The sequence below is a fragment of the Lagenorhynchus albirostris genome, chromosome 13 (genome assembly GCF_949774975.1).
Source record: "Lagenorhynchus albirostris chromosome 13, mLagAlb1.1, whole genome shotgun sequence".
NCBI lineage: Eukaryota > Metazoa > Chordata > Mammalia > Artiodactyla > Delphinidae > Lagenorhynchus > Lagenorhynchus albirostris.
Window position 1 is genome coordinate 60,923,094 of NC_083107.1, and position 8,827 is coordinate 60,931,920.

Sequence of the window (8,827 nt, forward strand, 5' to 3'; positions counted from 1 at the left end):
CTGTGGTAACACATTATTCACTGACAGGAGGTATCTGTCATTAAGCATAGAGTTGGAAATATGAATGGGAACCTTAGGAGTGTGATGGGGGAGAGAGAGAGAATGAGAGAGAGAACGAGAGACAGAGAATAAACACATGTGGGTGGTGAGCTCAAAGGAAGACTTTTAGGTAGATATTTAGTCTATTCTATTTATCCATAGGTCTGTCATTTAGCCCTTCTTTATTTACTCTTAAGCTATAGTGTTGAAGAACATTGTAATTCATAGGTTGAAATAAGCACAAAAACCCCATCAAAAGCACTAATTTTGGTTTTATTTTATTATCAATCTATAGTCAATTTTGAAGTACTCACAAAGTGCCTAGAACAATACCTGATGCACAGTAGTGAGTTCTCAATAAATATTTATTGAATAAATGAAAGAATGAATAAAAGTTTAAAAAATTCAACACATATACTTTTGAGCCAGTAAAAAGAGTTCTTCAGGATGGCTAATCATGACAGTTGTCAATAGATAGAAAATTTTCAGGCCGAATAAAAGGAAAACTTCATTTTGTACACAAAACCATTTACCCTAGCCAGACAGTATCCCACAGCATAGTTAACATCTGAAAGCCTGTATAAGGAAGTGGACTTAACTCCCACCCTCTGGGACTTGGATTGTAATAGGACTTCCTGGTCAAATGAAAAGTCAAGTCACTGTTGCGGCTGAGAAACCAAGGGTTGGCTTATGACGAGGGGAACCCCCAAAACAATCTGAATTTTCATACAATCTAAGAAAAATAGCAAGTTTTCCATGTATCTGGCTTCAAGTTATATAACTACTTCTTCAAATCAGAGAGCTGCCCAGAAGCCCTTCCTGTTCAGAAAATCTGGAGATGCCCCTGCATTCTTCTAAAAAGTGTATATGACCTGAATGGGTTAGAGGTTGTGTCGGCAGATTAGAGAACTCTCAGGGAAGCACCTTGAATTCTCAAAGGGAGGCAGTTATGGGATTGCAATTAAAGGTGGGAAGGGCTATGATTGGCTCACTTGGGAGACTCAGCTGACATTGGATTGAAGTTCTGAGACACAGCTGATACTAATGCTCCTTGTAAATTGTAATTGGTGTAGGAGTACTGCTATGCAAAATTCCTCATATAATCTCACTTTGTTTTAGTGTTTTGTGGTGTAACTTGGCGATGCAGTAGAAGACATAAGTATATCTTATCCTATTTGAGAAAGAATTTGGACAGCAATACAGTTTCGTTAAAAATTGGAGCAAATTGCAGTTTGAGGAGGCCAATATAAAATGGTAGAGAGGATAAAAGAAAATGGTGAGGGATTTCCCTGGTGGCGCAGTGGTTAAGAATCCGCCTGCCAAAGCTAGGGGACACAGGTTCGAGCCCTGGTGAGGGAAGATCCCACATGCTGCGGAGCAACTAAGCCCGTGCGCCACAACTGCTGAGCCTGCGCTCTAGAGCCCACGAGCCACAACTACTGCAGCCCATGCACCTAGAGCCCGCGCACAGCAATGAACACCCAACGCAGCCAAAAATAAATAAATTTAAAAAAAAGATAGTGGTGAGTAAAATAAATTGGAACAAGTGTGTTTTCATTGTATCAGATTGAAAAATCACTAACGTAATACTAGTTCTCCTTATGCATAATTAAATAAAATGTTCTTATATTAATTTATCAAATTGTAAGATTATTTTATGCAGTTTGAATGCCAGTGAAGGGTCTCACTGGTGAGGAAAAATGGAATATTTCAAAAGAAAAACATTGGATAAAGAATATTAAAAAAGGATATGTGAAAAATAATGAGGGATAGTCAGCTATGGCAAATATTTCATTCCGATATAATACAGCAAAGTTGATTTAAAGGAAATTGATAAGAATAAAATAAATTTAAATCTGAGATGTCAATCTCTAAACACTGTAACTTTTAAGGTAATGCCAACTAAATCATTTGTTACTGATGTCAGAACATTCAGGTACTTGGGGAAAATGTCATTTTAAAAATTATGCTTCTACTACGTACTGGTTATGAATTATTCAGTAAATGTGTGGGGGTGATATTATTTACAGCTCATTTCCTGCCAACTTCTGTTTTTCACTAAATTTTTCTTTTTTAAACTTGAGGCAGCTTCACAATGTAATTGGTAATAGAAGCAGATGGCGCATCTTTGACCCTTCTAGGCAATCAGTTATTTTCAAGATATGGGGACAGACAGCATGCACTAAAATCAGCCCTATCTTTTTTAGCTGTCAAAGAGTAGACTTGGTCATAAAATTTGAGTAAAGAACCTGAGAGATCTTCTAGTACAATTCTTGTATTTTACAGGTGAGAAAATGCTTGGTTAGAGAGGCAGTAAATTGATCAGTTCAAGGTCATGTAGGAAGTAAATAGGACCAGATCTCAGCCACTTGACTTAGTGTTAGAGTTTCCTTGCCCCCACTTCTAGTATCAAGGCTGTCTCTTCTGTTTGGGGAGATTAGAATATTTATATATTATATAAAATTATAAAACATTTTAAGCATCCTGAAAATTAGCAAAAATAATATAACTCTGGAGTACTTTCTCACTCAGTTCTGTCAAAACTTAAAACACTGCCATATTTTCATCAGCTTTTAAAAAATATATCTTGATAGCCTTTGTCTTCTTTTATAGATCAGAACAACTACATTCAATTTACACTGAAATGATAGCCATGGAGTGTTTTGGTAACTTTAAAAATCAATTACATAAACACTCTCAATTCCCTAAAAATAATAAATAATGAAAATGAAATATTATTACTGATATTAGTAATAAGTAGACATCATTGTTCTGCTTACTGTACGACAGGCACTTATTTACATGTATTGTATTATTTTATATAAAGTCACATTTTGTTATTCTCTGAGGGTTCAACTCATTTTCTTCTAGACAAAATTATCTATCTTTTGTTATTATTCTTTCTGGCTGAAATAGTAATGTGTTACGTAGGCCTGTTTTTTCTGTTGGGCCAAAAGGCCGCTAATAGCCTAAGCAGTTTATTTGTATGGGAAAAAAACAAGTGCTTTATTTTTTGGGTGATGCCACCTCCTGTTGAGCTCTTCAACTGCAGGAGCAGAACTGGTGCTAGATTTCTGTGTCTATTAGTCCCCTTAGTTGGCCATTCTTGTTTAGGGCCAACCCATACACTTTATGGTGGTGACTCTGATAGCCAGAAAGAGCACTCTTAAGGCTGGTGAGAAGTATTGTGAAAACATTTGAACCTGCTTTTGGATGGGTTTATTGAAATTATGTTTGAATATTGATTACACCCAATGATGTTCTGAAAATTCACATCAAAGAGAATGAGGAAAGCATGCTGTGAATGAAGGCTGGGCAGAGGAGAAGCTGGGAACCCATCCAGATTTTTCTCACAGAAATCAAGCCTTCCTTGAAACAGATCCTGAATCAAAATGTTTGGTTGTCAAAGCACATTCCTCCTGAGAATGAGATGGACTGAGAGCTAAAGCGACTGAGATGAAAGAAGTGTAATGTAAGGTAACAAAAAGTCTTGTCTGCCTCCAATAATTTCTACATCTTCTCCCTCCTGAAGTTTCCCCCACAGAGTACAATAAAGATGGTGACTTTGTCATCCTCACCCACCATGTCCATCACCTTATATTTCACCCATCTTATACTTCTCACCTTTCCCCAAATCAGGTAAAGACTTTCACATTTCCTGTCATTTATTCATGCCACTTATTTCCTGGCCTGAATTTCCTTTCTTTCCTTTACCTGGAAAACTTCTACTACAGTCAAGTTTCAGGAACGCAACTCAGGAATAGGGTAGTTAAATAGAGATAAACAAAACTACATATTTAGACTATTCTAATTTGGATCTCAAAAGTCTAAACTCAAAATAGTGTCTGCTACATAGTATGAACTCAAGATGTGTTAGTAGTTTTTCGTTATGGCAGCACACGGCGGCAAGATGGTGGTGCAAATTTCCAAGGAGAGGAAGTTTGTCACCGATAATATCTTCAAAGCTGAACTGAATGGGTTTCTCACTCAGGAGCTGGCTGAAGATGGATACTATGGAGTTCTGAGTTACACCAGCCATGACAGAAATCATTATCCTGGTCACCAGTATGCAGAATGTTCCTGGTGAGAAGGGCCAGCAGATCTGCAAACTGACTGCTGTGGTTCAGAAAAGATCTAGCTTCCCTGAGGGCAGTGTAGAGCTTTATACTGAAAAGGTGGCCACAAGAGGTCTGTGTGCTATTGCCCAGGCAGAGTCTCTGTATTACAGATTCCTAGGAGGACTTGCTGTGTGGAGGAGGGCCTGCTGTGGTATGCTGCTGTTCATCATGGAATGTGGGGCTAAAGCCTGCATAGTCATGGTAATGGGAAACTCTGAGGATATAGCACTAAATCCATGAAGTTTGTGGATGGCCTGATGATCTGGGACTCTGTTAACCACTATGTTGACACTGCCATGTGCCACGTGCTACACAGTCAGGGTGTGCTGGGCATCAAAGTGAAGGTCATGCTGCCTTGGGACCCAAGTGGTAAGATTGGCCTTAAGAAGCCCTTTCCTGACCTTGTGAGCATTGTGGAACCCCCAAATGAGATAACACCCACCACTCCCATCTCTGAAGAGAAGGGTGGGAAGCTGGAGCTACTTACCATGCCCCAGCCAGTACTCCTAGCATAATAGGGTATCCTTGGCAGCTGGATCTGGAGTCTGGATGTTACTCTGTAAAGACCTTTAATAAAATAAAATATTTTTTAAAGACCTGTGGACTGACTAGACTGTACATTCAGTGTTCAGACTGAGGGTCATGTTGCTCCATGGGAGCGTTACTTTTTTTTTTTTTTTTTGCATCAGCTTTTATTTTTTTAACATCTTTATTGGAGTATAATTGCTTTACAATGGCATGGGAGCATTACTTGATTGATTCTTAGAGCTGTCTGGCTCACAATGTTTCTTTGCTTTCCCTGAAATCCTCTTGGTTTCAATTGTATCTGTGAGGCAAGGGCCAGACAGGAGGACCCAAGCAGAGGTAACCAGAGAAGTATCCTGTTGAGGGGTAAATCTGGTGATGGTGTAAGCTGATTGCTAACAGGAAAGCACCTTGATTAACTCATCTGTAGTTCAGGATTATAGGTTTAGAAGAGGGATATGTTTAAGATGATTTTCTGTATTGCACATAGAAAATGAATACAGCAACCATTTTATTTGGGGGTTATTCAGAAAAAGATTAGTAGAATGAATGAAGTAGATAATGCTTTTTATGTTTAAGAGTCTTGATAATTTTTGTTGGACTATGAGGTCTTCTTCCGCAATATTTTACCTGCAGTTAGATCCTTGTGTAGTTTCATCCAAAAGCTTTTGAGATGCCATGAGCAGCACTTTACCTGAAGTGTAAACTTTACCACCATTGACCTGTGGATCACAGATTATATGTTTACCAGGCTCTGGTATACTTAGCTAGGCCTGGGCGCACTTGGTTGTGTCCTACTCTTACCTCAGGGTGTAGATCATGGCCCTTTTCTGTCTAGCCATGAACCAAAGGTCCTGCTTCTACAGACTGGCACTGGAAATTGAGATACTCCTGCCTTCTCTGACGTGGAATGCTCCTGTCCTGTACCATAGTTCAGTGGTGAAGGACATGGGCCCTGGAGTCAGATAGACTTGGGTGGGATTCTAGTTCCTTTATATCTAAGCTTAGTGAAGGTTTTCAACATCTCATTTGTAAATTAGAGCTAACAGTAAATTCCCGTATTGTGAGCATTAAATAATAATGTAGAAACCACTCAATATGGTGCACAAGGAAGTGATTAATACTTCTTTGACTTCTAAGATTCCCAATAGCCAATGTCCAGAGCCAGCTGAACATTGGCTGTTGGGATGCCCTACTAGGATTCTGGTTATTGACCTTTACATGTCAGACCTACTGTTGAGTAAGCAGTTCTCCTTGCAGTCTATCTTCCTTTTGTTTCTCTGTTCTCCTCTAGCAAGATCCTAACAAGGAAGGGATGGGAGGAGCACAGAAGCATCTCTCTGTCTCATAATTTGTCTTGGTTTTGGCCTCGGTAAGACAAAAGACATTGATTATTTTAGAACACAGTAATTAAGTAGGTAGGGTACAGACTGCCAATAATATCAAGAAAGCAATTTATTAAGCAGAGTAGGTGCTGTTGGTTAATAAACTGGCTTTAAACGAAAATTTGCCATGAGTGAGCCAAAATCTTGTATAATTTGTCTAAAGATAAGGGGGAGTTGACCTCATTTCTCAAGTGTTTCCAGATATTGTCCATAAATGAGCATAAAATAAATATTCTTGAAAATGAATCTAGGATTTTTTTTTTTTAATAAACTGTGACCCTTAAAATGATGCTCAAATCTTGAGGAAATAGCACTTGTGTTCAGCATATTTCATTGTCTCGCTCCAGTGATGGGGTAAAATGACCATAAATTTTACAGTCAGACAGGCATGGTGTTTAATTCTGCTCTGGTATTAACTTATTATCACTGAACCTTTGTTTTCTCTTAGGTGAAATAGCTTTAGTTTTCTCTATTTTACAAGATGGCTGTACAGATTAAATGTAATAATGCCTGTCAGGTTCCTTGTGTCATGCCATGCCCAATTTCTATCTTTATCTTTGTCTTCCAGACCTATACGGAGAGCATACTTACGTTAAATGAACTTAGTGAAAACACACAACTTATCTGAAAACTACTCTGCATTCATCCCCTCATACAAGAAACATCAATGTGATATAATGTTCTAAGATAGGACTTGCTGACTATCTGATCTTTTTTTACTTTGGGCAGTGCAACTCAAGTTATGAATAGGAAGGAGGGAAGTGAAGTGATTGAATTCATTGACTTGGATAAATGGGAAAAGGAGTGTTACTGAGCATATGCTATCATGAGTGAAGTTGTTACCATGTACTATTCATGGCACAAATAATTATTGAATGGCTAGGGCAAGGAAGGCACTGTCCTAGGTGCTGGGGGTATAACAGTGAATGAAACAGGTCAAGTTCCTGGCCTCATGAAACTTAAGTGCTAGTGAAGGGATACAGAAAATAAATAACTCAGTAAAAGATAGTGCTATAGAGAGTGATCATGATGTTAAGAAAAATAAAGCAAAATAAGAGGGGCAAGAAGTGCTGGGGTAGGTGTGGGATTTCTATCTTATGTAGGGTGGCCAGAGAAGGACTTTTTGATAAGGTGACATTTGGGCAGGGGTATGAAGGGAGTGAAGGAGAGTTTGGAGATGTTAAGCCTCAGAGTGTTCATCCGAGAGAAATAAGTTGCAGAGACTCTTGAGGAAGGAGGAAACATGGACTGTTAAAAGCTTTTATCAAGAAGAGTGGTGTGATTGGTGCAAGAATGAGAGCTTAAAAGATGAGATCAGAGAAATGAAGAATGAATGCACTGTTGTTCCACAGGAGCAGTTTGTAAGTTTGTGGAGTGTTTTGTGTTGTCAGAATGATTGAGGTATGCTACTGTTATAGAATGGGTGGAGGCCACAGATGCTAGATAGATGGGATGGTTCCGCACAGTGAAGAATTGTCCTACATCTTACCCACTTTTCACATATCTGAATGGGTATTTGTAGAGTGTAAGGCTGCCACATACAGTTGTGTGAGTTGTGGACTGCAAAATTTTTGGAAGCACCATTGACATGGACCTGTTGGCATGGTGTCCCCATAGGACTGTGTTGTGCACAATCTGTACAGCTGTAAGTGACATCCCTGCACATAGTAAAACACTGTTTATAGTTTCTGGAGTCTAAAACCTAACTCCGTTTTACGTGTAGACATTAACCTGGAACGGAAGTTGTAGAGCAGATTTAAGTTTTGGGTGTGTGGTTGACCCTATGATCGTCCCGAAATGATGCTATGCTCTGCAAGTGAAGGTGTTTAAAATCATGACTACCTTGCTCAGTATTGGCATTTGCTGCTGGTTCAGCTGAAATGGAAAGGAGTTGAAGCTGAGAGCGGGGGAGGTGTGGAGAGGGAAAAGTTAGGAGGAAGAAAAGCAAGAAGGAATTCATGTTTCTGCACATGTGGGGTTGTGTTTTACTCATTTAAAACATAATTAAGCGACAGGACCAAGTTCTTTTTATTAGGGATACCTTTGGATTTGGGGCCGCCTGCCCTCCCAGGTCAATGGGTTTGAGTGGTGGCCATGAAATTCACACTCATCATGTACCAACACTACAGCTTTGCAACAATGCTTCCTGTCATCTAACTTTGCCCATTCCAAACTCTGTCTGAGGACTTTCCTCTTACATCACATTTTCTGGGACATTGTATTAGTTTCCTCTTGCTACTGGACATATTACCACAGATTTAGTTGTAATCTAAACAACACAATTTTATTCTCTTACTGTTCTGGAGTTCAGAAGTCTGAGACACACTAACTGTGCTAAAATCAAGGTGTAGGTAGGGCCATGTTCTCTCTGGAAGCTCTAGTAGAGACTCTATTTCTTTCCCATTTCCAGCTTCTAGAGACTGCCTGCATTCCTTGGCTTGTGGCCCCATCCTCTATCTTCAAACCCAGCAGTGTAACATCCTCAAATCTCTTTTTTTTCTTTAACGTACACTCCTGTCTCCCTCTTATAGGGGCCCCTGTGATTCCATTGGGTCCACCTGGATAATCCATGATCATCTCCGCATTCCAAGATCCTTAACTTAATCAAATCTGCAAAGTTACTTTTGCCATATAAAGTAACATATTCATAGATTCTAGGGATTAGGGCATGTGTGTTTTGGGGGCACCATTAATTCACCTATTACAGAAATTGACACCTAAAATACCCAGGTCAAGGAGAGGACGGAGGTGGGGGTTTGG

General features: G+C 39.3%; 1 pseudogene; it reads left to right on the forward strand.

Moving 5' to 3' along the window:
* Positions 1-3,949: 3,949 nt before the first annotated feature.
* Positions 3,950-4,672, forward strand: LOC132531355 (small ribosomal subunit protein uS3-like; annotated as a pseudogene).
* Positions 4,673-8,827: the final 4,155 nt, after the last annotated feature.